This window comes from Pan troglodytes, chromosome 9, assembly GCF_028858775.2.
Source record: "Pan troglodytes isolate AG18354 chromosome 9, NHGRI_mPanTro3-v2.0_pri, whole genome shotgun sequence".
In the NCBI taxonomy this organism is placed as follows: Eukaryota; Metazoa; Chordata; class Mammalia; order Primates; family Hominidae; genus Pan; species Pan troglodytes.
The window spans coordinates 39,090,165-39,112,181 of NC_072407.2; the positions used below are offsets into that span (position 1 = coordinate 39,090,165).

Consider the following 22,017-nt stretch of genomic DNA (forward strand, 5'->3'; position numbering starts at 1 on the left):
CAAATCTGTGTAACTTGCTGTATGCTGTGGTCACAGTGGATAAACCTCACCTGCAGTGAAGAGGATGTGGGCAAAGATTATGCTCAGTGATGACTTTAGAAGCTTGGGCAATATGTAAAAAACACTTACAAAATATCAAACTGATGGGATTTTCATTATTCTTCCCTACCAATCATTCTCTAGTGACCTTTCCACCACTGTGACAGTATTGGAGGCACCCATGAGGATCTCCCTCTGAGAAAGAACTTGCTGTTCAGCTGCAAGGAGTGCAGTTAGTTTGCAGCCCCCAGCTGTTTGCACCTTAGCATTGTCTCATCTTTGAAGCTAAGGCCATCCTCTTCTTGGGCAGCCCCCAGAGAAGGGCTGAGCACAGAGGGGTTGCTATGGCTTGGCCATTTCTTTCAACATGGGGCTCCTCAAATTAGCAATATTTGTTTTCGAAATGCCCATGAAGTGAGCCAAAACTTTGTCAGGTCTGCACTGAGCTCTGAGGCTCATGCAGTCCAATCCTGTTTCCTCCCCATTTTGTCTTCATTTCCCAATGCAATTGATTCAATGATTGCGTCCCCTTAAATTCATATGTGGAAATCCTAACCTCCAAGGTGATGGTATGAGCAGGTGGGGACTTTGGGTGATAATTAGGTCATGAGTGTACAGCCCTCATGAATGGGATCAGTGCCTTTATAAAAAAGAACCCCAGAGAGCTCTCTCACTCTTTCCACCATGGGAGGATACAATGAGAAGTTGGAATCTGCAACCCAGAAGAGGGCCCTGACCATAACCCAACCATGTTGGCACCCTGATCTTAGACTTCCACCTCCAGAACTGTGAAAAATAAACTTCTGTTGTTTCAGCCACCCAGTCTGTGATACTTTGTTATAGCAGCCAGAACTAACACACCCAAGAAACCTCTTGCTTTCCTAATTCTGCCTTCTTGGCCACTTCCCTGAGAGCACATCTGACACACTATCATGGCTTCAAGGAAGCAGGCAGAATGGGTGCCATTTTAACAAAAGAAAATAAATTTTATGGGGAAAGTTCTTACCAGAAAGGAAGGGGACAAAAGGTTAAGATCAGTCCTTCCTGCCCAAGAGAGATTGTGAATGAGAAAGAAATAGAGGCAGAGTGTGACCTTCAAATATTAGGGTCTTGCCTCCACTCTTCCTTGGGGTCAAGCCTTGTTGGGGGCGGGCTATAGAAGCATTTAGAAAGGTATAGGAACCTAAGAACATTGGGCGAGTGACATACTTTCCCACACATGGCCTGGAGGAGGCTGAAAGCACCTCGGAGAAGCCTCGTATTTGTCTTGGCACCATGTCTAACATGGCTTGAATGAGATAGTGCAGCATTAGCAGACAGAGGAACCTTCATAGACAGCAATGTGATGTTTCCCTGTTTCTACAGGCCCCGGTAAAGGTCAGGGAAATTCAAGGGAGATTGCTGAAAATGTAGAGGCCTGAGGTTGGGAAGTGGAAGCCACTGAGATCAAGGACTTTGATTTCTAGGGACAATGACATTGTCCGTGTTCCACAGCTATGAATGCCATTGCATGCCAATGGAGGGCCTAAACCAGGATCACCTCAGGGGAACTAGCATAGGACCTAAACCAACCCAGAGGTCACCATACTGATTCCCACATGCATAGTCACATGGTAATGCCACTCCCACCAACCACAGAAACAGGTGCTAACGTTGGGGAACTTAAGGATGCTGGAAGAGACCAAGAGTCCCTGGTTGTGTAAGTCTGGTCTTTTCCTCTTTTCTCCACAGGGTTAAGGGCGCACAGGGAAGATTTGATCAGTTACAGAAAACAAAGAAGCTGCATATTTTCGCAGAGCTGAGAGTGTGTAAATCAATTAGTGACCCCACTGCATTTGAATAAAACAGCTTACATTTTGAATTTTAGTCCAAGCTATACAGTTAAGAGGGTCAAACTTAGGGTCTCTTAAGTCACATCTGAATAACAGCCACCTGAAGGGAACCTCCACGGGCAGACAAAATTATAGTCTCTCTGTGTGGTGAACGTTTGGCCTTTCTCTAGACCACATTTTCCAAGCAGTGGGAAATGAACTGCTGGTGATAACCAAGATGATTTTAGGGGGTGTGTGGACACCATTAATTAACACTGAATACGCCCAAAGTATTTCCAGTTTCTATAAGTCCTGATGACATAAGAGAAAGTTTTTGTGGCACTCTGGTCTTCAACCTCTCTAAAACTTTCCAATTCCTGTCCTTCTCCTAGCATTTTGTTTTTCGGAGACAGGGTCTAGCTCTGTCACCCAGGTTGGAGTGTGGTGGCACCATCAGGGCTCACTGCAGCCTCAACTTCCCAGGCTCAAGTGATCCTCCCACCTCAGCCCCCTGAGTAGCTGGGACTACAGGCATGTGCCACCATGCCCAGCTAATTTTTTTTTGAATTTTAGTAGAGATGAGGTGTTACTATGTTGCCCAAGCTGGTCTCAAACTCCTGAGCTTAAGCGATCCTCCCACCTTGGCCTCCCAAAGAGTCAAGGAGTGATTAAAGGTGTGAGCTACAGTGAGCCACCGTGCCCAGCTCCAATTCCCCTTTTTGACAGTGAGATCAGACTTCAGAGGTTCAGTAGCACCCCCCATCCCAATGCTGCATCTATTCTCCATGCAGCAGCCAAAGTGACCCTCAAAGAGACGTCAAATCGTGTCCATTCTTCACTTAAGAAACTCCAATGGCTCCTCATTTAACTCAGAGGAAAAGCCCAGTGGCCCTCACGGCCCTCCCTGACCTGGCACTTCACACTCCAGCCTCCCCGCTTCCCACCCCCTCACTTACTGCTTCAGCCTCAGTGGCCTCTTGATTGGTCTCAGAATGTTCTTTCCCCAGACACCATGACAGCTCACATCCTCTTCTGTCAAGACTTAACCCAGATGCCACCTTCAATGTGGGGGCTCCCCAGGTTATCCTGTCTTGGATTGCAAACCCTCTTCCACTCTATCTCTTGCTCTGCTTCATGTATATGTGTGTGGGCATAATATCGTTTACTTACTTGTATTTTTGTTGTTTAAATAAATGTGTGACTTTTCATATGTTTATTGCGGCACTATTCACAATAGCAAAGACTTGGAACCAACCCAAATGTCCATCAATGATAGACTGGATTAAGAAAATGTGGCACATATACACCATGGAATACTGTGCAGCCATAAAAAGGATTAGTTCATGTCCTTTGTAGGGACATGGATGAAGCTGGAAACCATCATTCTCAGCAAACTATCACAAGGACAAAAATCCAAACACTGCATGTTCTCACTCATAGGTGGGAGTTGAACAATGAGAACACTTGGACACAGGAAGGGGAACATCACACACTGGGGCCTGTTGTGGGGTGGGGAGAGGAGGGAGGGATAGCATTAGTAGATATACCTAATGTAAATGACGAGTTAATGGGTGCAGCACACCAACATGGCACATGTATACATATGTAACAAACCTGCACGTTGTGCACATGTACCCTAGAACTTAAAGTATAATAATAAAAAATAAACAAATAAATAAATAAATGTGTGACTTTTATTGCCTGCCTCTGCCACTAGAATGGAGGCTCCATGAGGTCAGGAGCTTCTGCCTGTTGTCTTCATTGCTGTCCCCTCAATCTTTAAAGCAGAGCTCGGTACTTAGTGGTTACTCACATCATATTGACTAATTAAACAAATGAATGTTCCCAGCTCCCACCAGCCCCTCCTACCTGTTATGGTCAATATCATGTCTTCTCTCCCTCAAGGCTCCCTTTTCACCTCCTCCTTTTCCTGGCAAAGCAAACACAACAAACAAAAATCTGCAAGATGCTGGGAGGCCAAGGCAGGTGGATCACTTGAGGTCAGGAGTTCAAGACCACTCTGGCCAACATGGTGAAACCCTGTCTCTACTAAAAATACAAAAATTAGCCAGGTGTGGTGGTGCGCGCCTGTGATCCCAGCTACTCGGGAGGCTGAGGCAGGAGAATCACTTGAACCTGGGAGGTGGAGCGTGCAGTGAGCCAAGATTCCACCACTGCACTCCAGCCTGGGTGACACAGTGAGCCTCCACCTCAAAAAAAAAAAAAAAAAAAAAACAAAACAAAACAAAAAAAACACCCAAAAATAAAAGCAAAACAGAAAAACCTGCAAGATGCCATAGTGCTCCCTTCTCAACTTCATGGAAATTCTAAAATATATATGGGATTCATTTTTCCTTCCAGATGTGCGATTTGGGGGGTGGAGTGTCAAAGGAAGAGAACTGAGGGAATTCTTGACCTGGCTGGGCTCTTCTTTGGCCTCAGCTCCCCGTTCATCCTTCACCTCCCTCCCATCCTGGCTGCTCACATTCCTATGTGGTGAGTTCTGCTCCTCACCAGTGGAGCAGGGGCTGGACTGGGCAGGGGAGAGTCGCAGGCTCCATGTGTCCAGCCTGCCCTGGTGGACTGATGGTGTTGCCCACGAAAGGCGTGCGAGGCCACGGCTTCTGACAGCCGCAATCTGGAGTTGCTGTTAGGTCTGATTGAATGATTGACACACCACAAGCAGAAATCTAGAACTCCAGAACGGGTCTGGTGGAAGGAGCCAACTCTGTTTGCAGTTTCCTCTTCTCACCACAGCACAGTGTCGGGTTACTACGGAGATAGGGAGGAACCTTCTGAGACCTCTCCCACGGTGGGTGGCAGCCACAGTCAGCCAGGGAGGACTACACCCAATCCTTGGCTCCACCCCTCCTCCCACACCCCAAAAGAAGCCACACAGGGAGCCGGAGAGGGGCTGCTTCTGGAATGCACACCAGGGCTTGTCTGCACACACTCCCTGGCCCTCTGCGCCTCTTTAGGGAGGTTCCTGCTGCTGGATCTGCTGCCTTCTTCACCTTGAGAGTGCGTTTATGTAACAAGAAAACACCTGGGTGTTTTCACAGGTAGGAAGAGATTGGCGGCTGAGCTGTTCTGCTCTCATTTGGATGCAAGGCTGTGAGATGGGGCCTCTGTTGGCCTAGAGGTCCCGAGAAATTGGGAGGAGAGGTGCCAGTAGCAAGCCCCAAGGTCGGGGTTCCTCCTCTAACCTCTCTGTGGGGAGGAGGCATCCACACCAAACCTTAAGAGGGAGCAATGGGTCTAACTGCTAATTCTGAAGGTGAGCAGGTCCGTTTCCACATGCCAATGTCAAAATCCAACCACAGTTTGACAAGCCTTTGGGAACATCCAGTAATTACATAATAGCACTCCCAAACACGCCAAGTGCTTTCATCTTTACAAAGACTGTCGTGTTTGTTCTCACTCTCCTCCCCATATGAGTTGCTTCTCTTTCTTTCCCCTATTTTGCAGATAAGAAGGTGGAGGCTCAGGAAGGTGGAGTGACTTTCTACTACTAAAGAACTAGCAGGAAAGTATTTCAAATTCAAGTCTCATGACCCTGAATGTAGGGTATTTCCCAGTGGCTCATGGTAAATGAGTTCCTTAAAAATGAGCCACTGCTGTCTGAGGCCTGAAACCACAGGGCTTACTGATGTGGCTGCAAGCTGCAGCTCTAAGCCAGAAAGGGGACAAGCTAAGGAGAAGAGGAACCACCTTTGCACTGGCAGACTTCAGCGTGTCTCACGCATGCCGAATGTTTACATGTGTTCCCCACTTGGTATCCATAGCAACTGGCAGAGGTGCAAAAATGCTTCATTGGTATTTGTAAGAGGATAGAAGAAAGCCCTCCAAGATCCTCTTTCTCCCAGTGGGCAGGGCTATTTCCATCCATGGCTTCGTGACTTCTCCCAGCAGCCGTTTGGCATGAGGATTTCAAACAGCAGGGAGCCAGTGAGTCCACCGGATAGGTATTTGAAATGTACTGAATGGAAAACCCTCATCTCCTGCTCCCTCTTCCAGGCAATTATTCATGGAGTCAGGAGAGGATTCTGTTATTCAAGGAGTCTCCATAGTAAGGGGCTGAGAGATTGTGGTTTCTAGTCTTTAACCACAACATTTAAGGCGTGGCTCCATTTTTCTTATAATTTCCAAGTGTACATCATTACCTAATTCTCCCTGAAGAATCGAAATTGCTTTATGATGCATATGTATTAGTGATGTGAGCTGAGGTTCTGAGCCAGCAAACATCTTTCTCAGAAACCTCCCTCTTGTTCTCCTCTCCCATGTTGCCCCTTGAAGTTACTCCTTCTACCAGAGATGCTCAAAGGTTCTTGGTCAGAAAGTCTATATTGCAGCAATTAAAACTGGGGTTCAACTCAACATATGTGTAGCAGAATATTTGATCTCTCAGCATCTCAATTTGTGACTTAAATGATTCATGAGATGTTTGTTAGTGCATTATGGTCAAAAGCACCTTTCTAAGTGCTTTGAGAGAAACAAGAATAAAAGCATTCCTAACCACACCCTGCCCCCTGCAATCCCACCAAGGATCTTACAAAACCCATTTGGCTAAGCTCTTATATAGCATTGAACCAATCATTGCACACTCAGCATGTGACCAACACATATATTGAAGCCCATGTGAAAAACTGAGCACCTATTCAAGTTTCCCAGGCAGGGCTAGATTCATGGGCAGGTAACCAGTGCAGTTGCACAGGGACCTCTGCTCAGAAGGCCTTGCTTGGGGTTTAATGCACAATTCTTAATTTATCTTTCAATGTGTATTTTGTAAGAGGAGTCTCATGGGACAAAGGAGCTCACTCATGGTCCTGCCTCCTACCCACCCTCTGTTTGGGCCCTTAGTGTCCCAGGCTCCACTCTACCTACTCCCCACCCTCTGCTCCACAACACTTGCTACCCTTCCCTCAGGGTGACTACTAGATCAGGATGGCAGACAGGGAGGCAACATTCTGCCCACACCCTCTGCAGGGGCCTGGGAGCAGTTGTGGGGAGAGGCTTTGCTGGGTATGCACACCATGGCATCCTGGGAAAGAGCATAGCAGTGTTGTCCCTACCCTGGGCTGGCAGCACGGTGGTATATTTGGAAGGCAACTGGATGGGGCCTTCTCACCCACTCCCATCCAGGTTACAGGTGTGTCCTGGTGTGGAGATTGCAATCCCTTGGTAGGGGCACTGTAGATAGACTGAGGAGAGCCAGGCTGTGGGAAGGAGAAACTAACTTATCTGCCATGGCTAGGCCTCATTTTCACTTTGCACTTAGGTCCCACCATTATGTAGCCAGCTCTGGTCCTGGACCAAATGGCCTCTAGTGACTCCCTCTTTCCAATCTAAGCAGGTCTTGCACAACTGTCATGAATGAAGCCAATTCTGATTTCCTATCAGTTCAATTTTTTAAAAATTGCATTCTGTTCCTGAGAATCCATTCCAACCATAAAAACATGAAAAACTGATTTTGATCTCAGTATAACATCACCTCATAAATATATTTTATATAATCACAATCTTTAGAACTTGCTCTCTGTATAAAATAGGTTTCACGCCTCAGCTCTTAAAGGCACTTGTTTATTATGGAAAATCAAGCATAATGTAAAATTTACATCGTAAGTGTGGCTTATGAGAGATTTTCCTGCAGAGACAGGACTGACTGAAGCTTTGTTCTCTAAACTTGGGCAAACATTTTACGTGTTGAAAAGTATCATTTTGATGATGATTTCTTTTCAACACTGTTCCAGCTTTCGAAGGAAGAATTACAAATAACAAGGCATGAGATTTCCCCCAAAGGTATATTTTTAGCAATTTAATACCTGGTAAATTTTTCTTTCTTTTTGCTCAACAGCTAGGCGACTGCATAGGAGGTTGGTCCAAGCCAACACACATTCATTGGACATCTGCCATGATGTGAGCCAAACCCTGGGCCCCAGGAAGTATGGAAAATATACAGATAAATTAGAAGGTCCCTGCCCTTAAAAAGCATCTAAGACCCTTAGTTGCTGAATAGACATAAATCTGTAGCTGCTGAAGGAGATGGCCAAGAGCTAGAAGGAGGCTGGCAGGCATTGCTTAGTGCCTTACTCCTCTCTGAGCACCATATTGTCAGCAGAAGAGGCCGCTTGGCCCAGGCTGACTGTGGACAGGTCTTGATAACTTGAGGTCCACTGGGAGTTGCTGTCTGCAGCCCGACACATAGAACGCCTTGCTTTCTGTTCTCTGTCTGTTATAGAAGTTGCTTTTGGAAAAGCACCATTTCTTGGGTCAGCATGAAGATTACCCTTGTGGTAGATGCTGGAAATATTAACTATTATTAACAAATATTACTTAGGGCTTGCTATAGGTGAGGCACCATGCTGGATTCCAGGCCTATGGTCCCTGCTCTCAGGGCATCATGGTATATTGGAAAAGATATGTAAGCAAATGACTGAAGTGTGTATGGAACTTGGCACTGGGGAAGTGACAGTCAAAAGTCAGTTAAATCTCAGCTCTGACTTCAGCTGGCATAGTGACTTTGATCAATGCCTGCAAATTCTCTGGGCTCTGGTTTCTTTATTTGTAAAATGGATGTGTGGCTGAGGAGAAAGAACTTGTCTATCTGGTCTCCAAGTTGACTTTTCTGTTAAAATTCCCTGACTCTTTGAGCCTCCTAGAAATAATCGGCCCCTCATAGGCAAGCTTCCCTTTGACCTGTGTATTAGTTTTCTAGGGCTGCCATAGAAAGTACGGCAAACAGGGCACCTGTAGTCCCAGCTACTTGGGAGGCTGAGGCAAGGAGAATGGCGTGAACCCGGGAGGCGGAACTTGCAGTGAGCCGAGATCGCGCCACTGCACTCCAGCCTGGGAGACAGAGCAAGACTCCGTCTCAAAAAAGAAAAAAAAAAAAAAAAGAAAGTACAGCAAACAGAGTGACGTAAACAACAGAAATTTATTGTCTCATGGTTCTGGAGTCTACAAGTTGGACATCTAGGTATTTGCAGGTTGGTTCCTTCTAAGGGCTGTGAGGGAGAATCTGCTCCATGACTCTTCCCTGGCTTCTGGTTTGCTGGAGATTTTTTACATTCCTTGGCTTATAGATCCCTGTCTTCGTGTTCATATGATGTTCTCCTCTGTGTATCTGTGCCCAAATTTCCCCTTTTCATAAGGATACCAATCATATTAGACTACAGGCCCACCCTACATTATTATAAATTTGTCTTAACTAATCACACTTGCAAAGACCCTATTTCCAAATAAGGCCATGTTCTGGTGCATTGGCAGTAGGACTTCAACTTATGAATTTTGGGGGGACACAATTCAACCCATAACAACTAGGTTTATTCATTTCTACCTTAGAATCTTTGGTCCAGTCTGACCCAAGATGGTAAATAGTTTTCATTTCAGTTGCTAAATCTTATCAATTAAAGTCATTACCTGGAGTGTTGTGTGAAGACATGTGAGTTGACATCTTTTTCCCTTTAGTGGGAAAGGCAACTGGAATTGGTTCAGCCCACCTGAGAAACAGGAGATTTAAAAAATCCTACTGTCTATCTTTGAACCAAGGACCCCACCCAAAAGGGAGAAACCTACAAAGAACTACTTTTTTCGGAGCTCTCCAATTGAAATGTTTCCCAAAAGGTGATTGCCAATTTGCAATCTTGCTACAGACAATCACGCTAGCAGGGCCATCAAGCCCATCCCACGAGAATGATCAAATCTCCAATAAGACTCAGCTGTTCCATGGGGGAGTGATGGGAATGAAGCATTTAGAAAGATAAAATCACCTGGGTTTTCTGAATGTTTTCCCCGCTGAGGTTGAGGCTGAGAACTTGCATTGGCTGAAGACTTGCAGCTGGAACCAGATAGGAAGTAAGCTTCTGGAAGCACTAAAATGAATTGTCACTCCCACTCTTGATACCCACAGCATCAAAACCACCAGATGCTGACAGCTGCTGTGGAAATCTAAGCAAGTGGAGGGATATCCAGATTGAGCTGGCCAAGTTTGGTACAAGAGCTAAGAGTCTGGAAACAATGGGAGGTCAGCTTTCTGTGTCACTCTGGATACAAAGGAAGTACTTTTGAGACACAGACAGGAAGTGACTGAGGACCTTAAAGGCAGCTTGGGCTATCCAGGAAAGTTCTTCATTCTTGTTTTTTTCTGCTGAGGCTCTAGAGGGACACCTGTCAGACTGACCAAGGCCGAAGATGGCTCCCTACCAGAGAGATTCAACTGAGGGCTTGCGATAGGTCTTGAGACATTGCTATTGATCTTGAGACATTCATCTGAAGCATGATTGTCACTGGCTTGAAACTTTCCCCATCATAAGAGAGGGACTGGGTCTACTTCAAATGTTTCGCACTAATGAAGTTACATTCCCTTTCATGGTGAGGTAAGTTGATTGCATTAACAGCCCCAGTTTTTCATTCTCCCCTGAGGCCACCCATTTGGTAGTACCCTCCCACACTGATTCTTGGTTTAGTCATGTAACTTGCTTTAACCCCCAACAGAAGCTTGAAAAACACTTGTTCATTTCTGCTTGCCCTCCTTAAGCCCTGCCCTCATCATGAGACCATGCCCAGGCTAGTCTGCTGGAAGGAAGTCAGAGGCACACGGAAGAGAGCCACATTCAGCCAAGGCCGTTCTAGACCAGTTGTTCCCTGTCACTTCACTAATTGGCCACAGCACAAGGTAAGTACAGCCAAGATCAGCAGAATCACCCAGCTGACCTGTTGAATTATGAGAAATAAGGAATGGTTGTTGTTTTAAGTCACTAAATTTTGCAGTGTTTTGTTATTGAGCAATAACTAGTAAAAATGGTCTTCTTCATGTAAGGGTAAAGAGGGAGGGTTCATAGATTGGGCTTAAACTGTGTTCACTGTTGACATTCAATCTGACTAGGAAGCTCTGAGAAACTGATTGGGCAGGTCTGTTAGAAGGCTATTTGCATGTGATGCCTCCAGGAAGAGAACGTCCTAAGGCAAGAACAAGTCAAGGAGAGAAGGCTGGCCAGGGAACAAAGACTTAGTCATAGAGAGGCTGAGAAAATCCACCCCGGTGTCTGTCATTCTAATGGGTCCTCTGGCTTAGGCTCAATAGATTATTGTCTGACTCTTACAGTTGAAGGTACAGGCAAGGTGTAGGTAGAAAGGATTATTTCAGTAACAGCTCCACAGGACGCCGAGACACAAGCTCCACAGCGTTTAGTGTAAAAAAAAAAAAAAAAAGTAACACAATTGCAGCAGGCTGGGTGTGGTGGCTCACACCTATAGTCCTAGCACTTTGGAAGGCTGAGGTGGGAGGATTGCTTGAGGCCAGGAGCTTGAGACCAGTCTGGACAACATAGTGAGATCCTATCTCTATTAAAAAAAAAAAAAAGTAATAGCCAGGCATGGTGGCACACAGCTGTAGTCCCAGTGACTTGGGAGGTTGGGGTGGGAGGATTGCTGGAGCCCAGAAATTGGAGGCTGCAGTGAGCTATGATCATACCACTGCACTCCAGTCTGGGTGACAGAGCAAGATCCCATCTCAAAAATATAACAATAAAAGCTATTGTAGCAAGAGAGGATCTCTGTGAACGAACTACAAGTTCAGCACCCAGATGATTTCAGCATCTTAGTCAAAGGCCAATGCCCAGGAGGAGAAAATGGTGCCCAGCAGAAAGAGACTTAGTAACATCTGTCTAAATAGCTACATTAATTTATTATTTCATTCATTTATGCATTCGACAAACATTGAGGGCTATCCTAATTAATTTATGTAAGGTTATAATGAGCAGGGAGCAAATGTTTTCGTAAGGTAGGATTCCTATCCATAAGAAGCCCAAGGACTGGTTCACATTAAAATATACTTTTTCTCTTGCGTTCTCTTGATTGATTGGTAATGACTGCTTACAGCACTCCAGGAACATTTGAGAGCCACATCCTGGTGCAGAGAAGTGCTGTGATTGATTAGCAATGTATGCTTTGGCCACATATTTGTAACCCTGATGGTCTGGATTTCTGTCTGGCTCCATAAATAGCATGTAGTTTGAGATCTATGAACTAGGCCATTTGCATGTCTTATATGAAAAATCCCTCTCACACTTCCTCTTCTGAGGCTGAGGGACAAAGAGATGAACTGATCTCAAGAGAGGAGGTTCCAAGTTGGCACTCTTCTTTTTTGACAAACAAAAGAGAATGATATTTTCTCTGTATCTACTTCAATTCCTCCCGTGTAAGTCAGAAAGATAATCCTTAGGATGGGGTGGGTAGGGTGGGGTGTGGAGAATAAAAATCCATGTACAATGACAAAAAGTACTCCGCCTTCCACCTACAGAGTGATGAAGGGTTTGAGGTTGTGAGACCATAACCCAGCCTTGAAAGTAAGCATGAAATAGTACGAGCCCATGTTGACTTGGTGCTGTATGGACAATGAAATAAAATCCAACCAGCCAGGTTTGTCTGGTATGAATGTTGTTAATCTGTTGACAGCTTGGGAGCCTACAGGAACTATAGAGTGATGGGCAGAGCTCTCAAAGCACATTTAATAGTATTGTGGCTGACTCTTCAGTAGTCTCGCTGATAAGTTCCACCTGGATTTAGATGCTTACTACTCAGACAATTGTGGGGAGACAAAAGATTTTCAATTCACTCTACTACTCTGTTCTAGAAGGTCTATTTGTTTTGTGAGCCAATGAGAACTCAAAAGGCTGAGAACTTAATCTAATATAGCTTTTGTCATCTGCAAGACCTGTTCTCAAATCTCTGCTCTGTCATTCTTTACTCGTGTGACTCTGGGCAAATGCCATAAGCCTCAGGGTCTTCATCTGAAACCCTCAGGGATAATAATAATGCTTGTCTCCAGGTTTTGTTGAAGATTGAATGAGTGTGTAAAGTGCCCAACAGAAAGTCTGGCACATGGTAAGTACTCAATGAATGGTCAACATAATTATTAACATTAGAGTTTTGGACACTCGAATCATCACTCACCTCATCTCCTTTCCACCTTCTCTTTTCTACTCACAAAAAGCCTTTGTGCTGTGGTCTGAATGTTTATGACCCCCAAAATTCATAAGTCAAAATGCTAACCCCGTAGGTGATGGTAATAGGAAGTGGGGCCTTTTGGAACAGATTATTAGGCCATGCAAGTGGAGCCCTCATCAGTAGGATTAGTGTCCTTATACAAGAGGCCTCAGAGGCACCTGCCTTTGCTGAGGCTTCAGTAGGTAAACAAAGTGGCCAGGGAAGCTCGAACTGGGCAGAGCCCACCGCAGCTCAGCAAGGCCGGCTGCCTCTGTAGTCTCCACCTCTGGGGGCAGGGCATAGCTGAACAAAAGGCAGCAGAAACGTCTGCAGACTTAAGCATCCCTGTCTGACAGCTCTGAAGAGAGCAGTGGTTCTCCCAGTATGGTGTTTCAGCTCGGAGAATGGACAGACTGCCTCCTCAAGTGGGTCCCTGACCCCCGTGTAGCCTAACTGGCAGATACCTCCCAGTAGGGGCCGACTGACACCTCATACAGGCGGGTGCCCCTCTGAGACGAAGCTTCCAGAGGAAGGATCAGGGAGCAATATTTTCTGTTCTGCAATATTTGCTGTTCTGCAGCCTCCACTGGTGATACCCAGGCAAACAGGATCTGGAGTGGACCTCCAGCAAACTCCAACAGACCTGCAGCTGAGGGACCTGACTGTTAGAAGGAAAACTAACAAACAGAAAGGAATAACATCAACATCAACAAAAAGGACATCCACAACAAAGCCCCATCTCTAGGTCACCAACATCAAAGATCAAAGGTAGATAAAACCACAAAGATGGGGAGAAACCAGAGTAGAAAAGCTGAAAATTCTAAAAACCAGAGCGCCTCTTCTCCTCCAAAGGATCACAGCTCCTCGCCAGTAAGGGAACAAAGCTGGACATAGAATGACTTTGACAAGTTAACAGAAGTAGGCTTCAGAAAGTTGGTAATAACAAACTTCCCTGAGCTAAAGTAGGATGTTCAAACCCATCGCAAGGAAGCTAAAAACCTTGAAAAAAGATTAGACAAATGGCTAACTAGAATAACCAGTGTATAGAAGACCCTAAATGACCTGATGGAGCTGAAAACCATGGCATGAAAACTACATGACGCATGCACAAGCTTCAATGGCCGATTCAATCAGGTGGAAGAAAGGGTATCAGTGATTGAAGATCAAATTAATGAAATAAAGCAAGAAGACAAGGTTAGAGAAAAAAGAGTAAAAAGAAATGAACAAAGCCTCCAAGAAACATGGGACTGTGTGAAAAGACCAAACCTACGCTTGATTAGTGTACCTGAAAGTGACGGGGAGAATGGAACCAAGTTGGAAAACACTCTTCAGGATATTATCCAGGAGAACTTCCCCAACCTACAAAGGCAGGCCAACATTCAAACTCAGAAAATACTGAGAACACCACAAAGATACTCCTCGAGAAGAGGAACCCCAAGACACATAATTGTCAGATTTGCCAAGGTTGAAATGAAGGAAAAAATGTTAAGGGCAGCCAGAGAGAAAGGTCGGGGTACCCACAAAGGGAAGCCCATCAGACTAACAGCAGATCTCTTGGCAGAAACTCTAAAAGCCAGAAGAGAGTGGGGGCCAATATTCAACATTCTTAAAGAAAAAAATTTTCAACCCAGAATTTCATATCCAGCCAAACTGAGCTTCATAAGTAAAGGAGAAATAAAATCCTTTACAGACAAGCAAATGCTGAGAGATTTTGTCACCACCAGGCCTGCCTTACAAGAGCTCCTGAAGGAAGCACTAAACATGGAAAGGAACAACCAGTAACAGCCACTGCAAAAATATGCCAAATTGTAAAGACCATTGATGTTAGGAAGAAACTGCATCAACTAACGGGCAAAATAACAGCTAACATCATAATGACAGGATCAACTTCACACATAACAATATTAACCTTAAATGTAAATGAGCTAAATGCCCCAATTAAAAGACACAGACTGGCAAACTGGATAAAGAGTCAAGACCCATCAGGAGACCCATCTCACGTGCAGAGACACACATAGGCGCAAAATAAAGGATGGAGGAAGATCTACTAAGCAAATGGAAAGCAAAAATAAGCAGGGGTTGCAATCTTAGTCTTTGATAAAACAGACTTTAAAGCAACAAAGATTAAAAGAGAGAAAGAAGGCGATTAAATAATGGTAAAGGGATTAATTCGACAAGAAGAGCTAACTATCCTAAATATGTATGCACCCAATACAGGAGCACCCAGATTCATAAAGCAAGTTCTTAGAGACCTACACAGAGACTTAGACTCCCACACAATAATAATGGGAGACTTTAACACCCCACTGTCAATATTAGACAGATCAATGAGACAGAAGGTTAACAAGGATATCCAGGACTTGAACTCAGCTCTGCACCAAGCAGACCTAATAGATATCTACAGAACTCTTCACCCCAGATCAACAGAATATACATTCTTCTCAGCACCACATCGCACTTATTCCAAAATTGACCACATAGTTGGAAGTAAAACACTCCTCAGCAAATGTAAAAGAACAGAAATCACAACAAACTGTCTCTCAGACCACAGTGCAATCAAATTAGAACTCAGGATTAAGAAACTCACTAAAAACTGCACAATGACATGGAAACTGCTCTTGAATGACTACTGGGTAAAAAACAAAATGAAGGCAGAAATAAAGATGTTCTTTGAAACCAATAAGAACAAAGGCACAATGTACCAGAATCTCTGGGACACATTTAAAGCAGTGTGTACAGGGAAATTTATAGCACTAAATTCTCACAAGAGAAAGCAGGAAAGATCTAAAATCGACCCCCTAACATCACAGTTGAAAGAACTAGAGAAGCAAGAGCAAACAAATTCAAAAGCTAGCAGAAGGCAAGAAATAACTAAGATCAGAGCAGAACTGAAGGAGATAGAGACACAAAAAACCCTTCAAAAAATCAATGAATCCAGGAGCCGGTTTTTTGAAAAGATCAACAAAATTGATAGACTGCTAGCAAGACTAATAAAGAAGAAAAGAGAGAAGAATCAAATAGATGCAATAAAAAATGATAAAGGGGATATCACCACCGATCCCACAGAAATACAAACTACCTTCAGAGAATACTATAAACACCTCAATGCAAATAAACTAGAAAATCTAGAAGAAATGGATAAATTCCTGGACACATACACCCTCCCAAGACTAAACCAGGAAGTTGAATCTATGACTAGACCAATAACAGGTTCTGAAATTGAGGCAATAATTAAGAGCCTACCAACCAAAAAGAGTCCTGGACCAGACGGATTTACAGCCGAATTCTACCAGAGGTACAAAGAGGAGCTGGTACCATTCCTTCTGAAACTATCCCAATCAATAGAAAAAGAGGGAATCCTCCCTAATTCATTTTATGAGGGCAGCATCATTCTGATACCAAAGCCTGGCAGAGACACAACAAAAAAAGAGAATTTTAGACCAATATCCCTGTGAACATCAATGCAAAAATCCTCAATAAAATACTGGCAAACCAAATCCAGCAGCACATCAAAAAGCTTACCCACCACGATGAAGTTGGCTTCATCCCTGGGATGCAAGGCTGGTTCGAAATACCCAAATCAATAAACGTAATCCATCACATAAACAGAACCAACAACAAAAACCACATGATTATCTCAATAGATGCAGAAAAGGCCTTAAACAAAATTCTCAACAGCCCTTCATGCTAAAAACTCTCAATAAACTAGGTATTGATGAAATGTATCTCAAAATAATAAGAGCTATTTATGACAAACCCACAGCCAATATCATATTGAATGGGCAAAAACTGAAAGCATTCTCTTTGAAAACTGGCACAAGACAGGGATGCCCTCTCTCAACACATATTCAACATAGTGTTGGAAGTTCTGGCCAGGGCAATCAGGCAAGAGAAAGCAATAAGAGAATTCAGTTAGGAAAAGAGGAAGTCAAGTTGTCCCTGTTTGCAAATGACATGATTTTATATTTAGAAAACCCCATCCTCTCAGCCCAAAGTCTCCTTAAGCTGATAAGCAACTTCAGCAAAGTCTCAGGATACAATATCAATGTGCAAAAATCACAAGCATTTCTATATACCAATAACAGACAAACAGAGAGCCAAATCATGAGTGAACTCCCATTCACAATTGCTACAAAGAAAATAAAATACCTAGGAATCCAACTTACAAAGGATGTGAAGGACCTCTTCAAAGAGAACTACAAACCACTGCTCAATGAAATAAAAGGGGACACAAACAAATGGAAGAACATTCCATGCTCATGGACAGAAAGAATCAATATCGTGAAAATAGCCATACTACCCAAGGTAATTTGTAGATTCAATGCCATCCCCATCAAACTTCCAATGACTTTCTTGTCAGAATTGGAAAAAACTACTTTAAAGTTCATATAGAACCAAAAAAGAGCCCACATTGCCAAGAAAATCCTAAGCAAAAAGAACAAAGCTGGAGGCATCACGCTACCTGACTTCAAACTATACTACAAGACTACAGTAACAAAAACAGCCTGGTACTGGACCAAAACAGATATATAGACCAATGGAACAGAACATAGGCCTCAGAAATAATACCACACATCTACAACCATCTGATCTTTGACAAACCTGACAAAAACAAGAAATGAGGAAAGGATTCCCTATTTAATAAATGGTGCTGGGAAAACTGGCTAGCCATATGTAGAAAGCTGAAACTGGATCCCTTCCTTACACCTTATACAAAAATTAATTCAAGATGGATTAAAGACTTAAATGTTAGATCTAAAATCATAAAAACCCTAGAAGAAAACCTAGGCAATACCATTCAGGACATAGGCATGGGCAAAGACTTCATGACTAAAACACCAAAAGCAATGGCAACAAAAGGCAAAATAGACAAATGGATCTAATTAAACTAAAGAGCTTCTGCACAGCAAAAGAAACTACCATCAGAGTGAACAGGGAACCTACAGAATGGGAGAAAATTTTTGCAATCTACTCATCTGACAAAGGGCTAATATCCAGAATCTTCAAAGAACTTAAACCAATTTATAAGAAAAAAACAAACAACCCCATCAAAAAGTGGGCACAGGATATGAACAGACACTTCTCAAAAGAAGATATTTATGCAGCCAACAGACACATGAAAAAATGCTCATCATCACTAGTCATCAGAGAAATGCAAATCAAAACCACAATGAGATACCATCTCACACCAGTTAGAATGGCGATCATTAAAAAGTCAGGAAACAACAGGTGCTGGAGAGGACATGGAGAAATAGGAACGCTTTTACACTGTTGGTGGGACTGTAAACTAGTTCAACCATTGTAGAAGACAATTTGGCAATTCCTCAAGGATCTAGAACTAGAAATACCATTTGATCCAGTGATCCCATTACTGGGTATATACCCAAAGGATTACAAATCATGCTACTATAAAGACACATGCACACGTATGTTTATTGTGGCACTATTCACAATAGCAAAGATTTGGAACCAATCCAAATGTTCATCAATGATAGACTGGATTAAGAAAATGTGGCACATGTACACCATGGAATACTCTGCAGCCACAAAAAGGATGAGTTCATGTCCTCTGTGGGGACATGGATGCAGCTGGAAACCATCATTCTGAGCAAACTATCACAAGGACAGAAAACCAAACACCATATGTTCTCACTCATAGATAGGAATTGAACAATGAGAACACATGGACACAGCGGGGGAACATCACACCCCAGGGCCTGTCATGGGGTGGGGGCAGGGGGAGGGATAGCATTAGGAGAAATACCTAATGTAAATGACGAGTTAATGGGTGCAGCAAATGAACATGGCACATATATACCTATGTAACAAGCCTGCACGTTGTGCACATGTACCCTAGAACTTAAAGTATAATAAAAATAAATAAATAAATAAATAAATAAATAAATAAATAAATAAATAAATAAAAGAGGCCCCAGAGAGACTCATCTTTTCAGCCATGTGAGGACACAGCAACACATTGGCTGTCCATCAGCCAGGAAGTGGGCTCTCACCAGACAGCAAATCTGCTGATGCAGTGATCTTGGACTTCCTAACCTCCAGAACTGTGAGAAATAAATTTCTGTTGTTTATAAGCCACCCAGTTTATGGTGTTTTGTTATAATGGTCTGAACATACTGTGCCAGTTGGGCTTTAATGCCCCTTGGCTAGAAGCTCTGGGTGCAGGCCCTGAGGAGGGCTGAGTCTCTCCTCTTCTCTTTCTCCCAGCCTGGCCTCAAGCTGCCCCAGTGAGCACAGGCCATGTGGTGGTACACTGGCTTCCAAAAGGTCATGCAGCGTTAAATGGTATTTCTGGTTCCAGATCTTTGAGGAATCGCCACACCATCTTCCACAGTGGTTGAACTAATTTACATTCCCCCCAACAGTGTAAAAGCATTCCTATTTCTCCACAACCTTGTTACTGGGTGGATACCCAAAGGGATCTAAGTCATTCTATTACAAAGATATATGCATGCATATATTTATTGCAGCACTATTCACAATAGCGAAGACATGGAATCAACCCAAATGCTCATCAATGATAGACTGCATTAAAGAAAATATGGTACATATACACTATGGAATACTATGCAGCCATAAAAAGTAATGTGATCTTGTCTTCTGCAGGTACACGGATGGAGCTGGAAGCCATTATCCTCAGCAAACTAATGTAGGAACAGAAAACCAAATACTGCATGTTCTTACTTATAAGTGGGAGCTGAACAATGAGAACACATGGACACAGGGAGGGAAACACACACTGGGGCCTGTCCAGCAGTAGGGTTGAGGGAGGGAAAGCATTAGGAAAAATAGCTATGCATGCTGGGCTGAATACTGCGTGATGGATTGATAGGTGCAGCAAACCACCATGGCATATGTTTACCTTTGTAAGAAACCAGCACATCCTGCACATGTACCCTGGAACTTAAAATAAAAATTAAAATGTTTTTTAAAAAAGTCATGACGTTTTCTCAGCAGCCCAGTTTACTTTTCCAGACCCCTCTGGCATGTGTTACTCCAGAAAAAGGCCAGTGTGTGTGAGACCCAGGCCACTGTGACACTGTATAATGAGAGGGACGGGCAGGGAGGAGGGAGTAGGTTGCTCCAGCCAAAGCCAGCAGCACCCCGGGAGCTGCTGCATCTGGCCAAAGGCTGTTTACACTTTGCTGCAGACATCGAGGCCTGCTGTTCAGGGGAGGAGGATTTCAATATGTGACCCCACAAGGTACAAGCAGAGCCACCTCTGTCAGACTGACCTCGACAGAGTGGTAGGGCCAAGTTTTAGAAAGAAGTTACATTGGATAGGGAGGCAGGAAAGAAACACTTTGATTCTTGCTTTCTGAGCTTGTTTCCTGTACTCTTTGGAAAAAGAAGACCAGAAAACAGAGCACCTCTCCAATTGTGTGACAGAATGGGAAAATAATCAGAATTGATGGTGGTGGCTCTGCTTCAATACTGGCCGCTGCTGTCTTCCACCTACATATTCTCCTGCAAGTCCTGTAGTCTCTCTGTGCAAACTCAGATTCCACATCTATAAAATGGGAACAATAACAAAGTTGACATGAGGATCACATGGAATAATGTATGTCTTGGACTTTTTTAAGGCAGGCAGTTATGTGCACAAATATTTCATTTGCTTATTTGTCTTTTTTTTCTTTAACTTTTCCCTTTGTCCTACCTAATCCCTATTTCTCCTTTTTTTTTCATAAGCGTATACCTCAGGCCAAAAATGTTCAAATGTTTCCACCAAAAATGCCCCTAGAAAGGTTTAGCCCAAAGTGTCCGACACAAATGTGAAATTTCATTGACATTTAAAGTTTATTTTTAAGATACATGTGAATCTTGAATTTGATTCCATAATATGTTCATGTGAATCATTTACAGTTAGTTCTTGGTTGAAAATAATGGAGTCCATTCTAGGTAGCTCAGGCAGAACAAGAATTTAAGGGCAACCGTGGATCTTCTAGGAAATCTAAAGCATTGGGTTCCCCACGTACTGGAAACATGATGAAGCCAGTCCCCAGGGGCTGCCCCAGCAAATGTCCAGTGGTGTTGGCCTTGGACACAAACACCCCAGCCTGCCCCAGACAGAGGTGCTTGCTATGATCCCACTGGGGACTGGATACAGAGGCTCTGCTACTGCTGCATGTGGCTTTGTCACAGTGCTGCCCAAACAGATTCCTCAAGGCTCCTTCCTCATATCGCTTTTGACCGAATTGAAGTCGTTAGTGGTTGTATCTGCATGGTACTGCCTAAGACCCAGCCTATAACCCAACTACAAGGGAGGATGCAATAGTAAATTCCTATTTCTACTTTATGAAGGCAGGGCTCACAATGTAGGACATTTTCCCAATACAGAAAAGACTTTGAATACACACTTAGTGGTCATAAACATTATATATCTTAACATTCTTTTTAAACCACCTATCTGCAAGTAAAGTGAATGTTTTGGAAACATACACCCTGTTTTTCTAAGCTTTGTGTATCTTTCATAATCTGTGTAATCCCAAGGGTACATGCACTGCAGTTTGAAAATCCAGGCCCTAGGCCCTCCAGAGGCATTGCCCATTTTCATGGAATGTACTAGAGATGAGTCATCCTCAGAAAGAGAGTACAGTTTCCATCTCCTAGGAGTGGAGGCACATTCAAAGCAATTTGAATAATCCCAGGTATGAAATTATCCCAGGTACGAATTCAGGTCCATTCAGCCATTTCATGTCCAGTTTTGTTTACAGTAAAGGATCAAGCCTGTCTTCTATCATGGCTAATAATTCCCGTTAGAAATAGAAGCCACTGGGAAAAAGTCACGAAAAAGCCAGCACTCTTTTCTGGGAACTTCAACTTTTCTTATTTACATGACCTGAAGTTTCATCATCTTCATTAGCAGAAAGCCCCAAGTCTGTAATTGAATCTTTGAGAGAAGCAATACAATTCAAATTTCCCTGTGGCTTGAAGGTAGTGGGATTGGCACTGTGGAGGTTAACATTCTGTCTGCAAACTACAGGATGACATTCTCCTAACAGCACAGCCCTGTCATTGTTTGGGAAACAATTCTCCAGGGAGTGGACTGTAAAACCACTGGCCAAATTTCAAGTATGTCCGTGCAGAATGAGAGTTATTTTTCCAGTTGGTCACTAGAAATAGAGCCCAGGCAAGGGCCTGAAGAATGGAAAGTATGGTTCAT

The 22,017-nt window shown here is 43.6% G+C and overlaps 1 long non-coding RNA gene across 2 annotated transcripts; it reads left to right on the forward strand.

The window, feature by feature from the left end:
- Positions 1-4,721: 4,721 nt before the first annotated feature.
- LOC134807343 (uncharacterized) lies at positions 4,722-19,790 on the forward strand. Of its 2 annotated transcripts, XR_010147527.1 has the most exons (4): positions 4,734-4,912; positions 5,319-10,225; positions 10,387-10,524; positions 19,461-19,790. It is a non-coding gene; the product is annotated as an uncharacterized LOC134807343 (long non-coding RNA). The 2 variants fall into 2 exon arrangements; XR_010147528.1 differs by lacking the exon at positions 5,319-10,225 and having other exon boundaries at positions 4,722-4,912.
- The last annotated feature ends 2,227 nt before the right edge of the window (positions 19,791-22,017 follow it).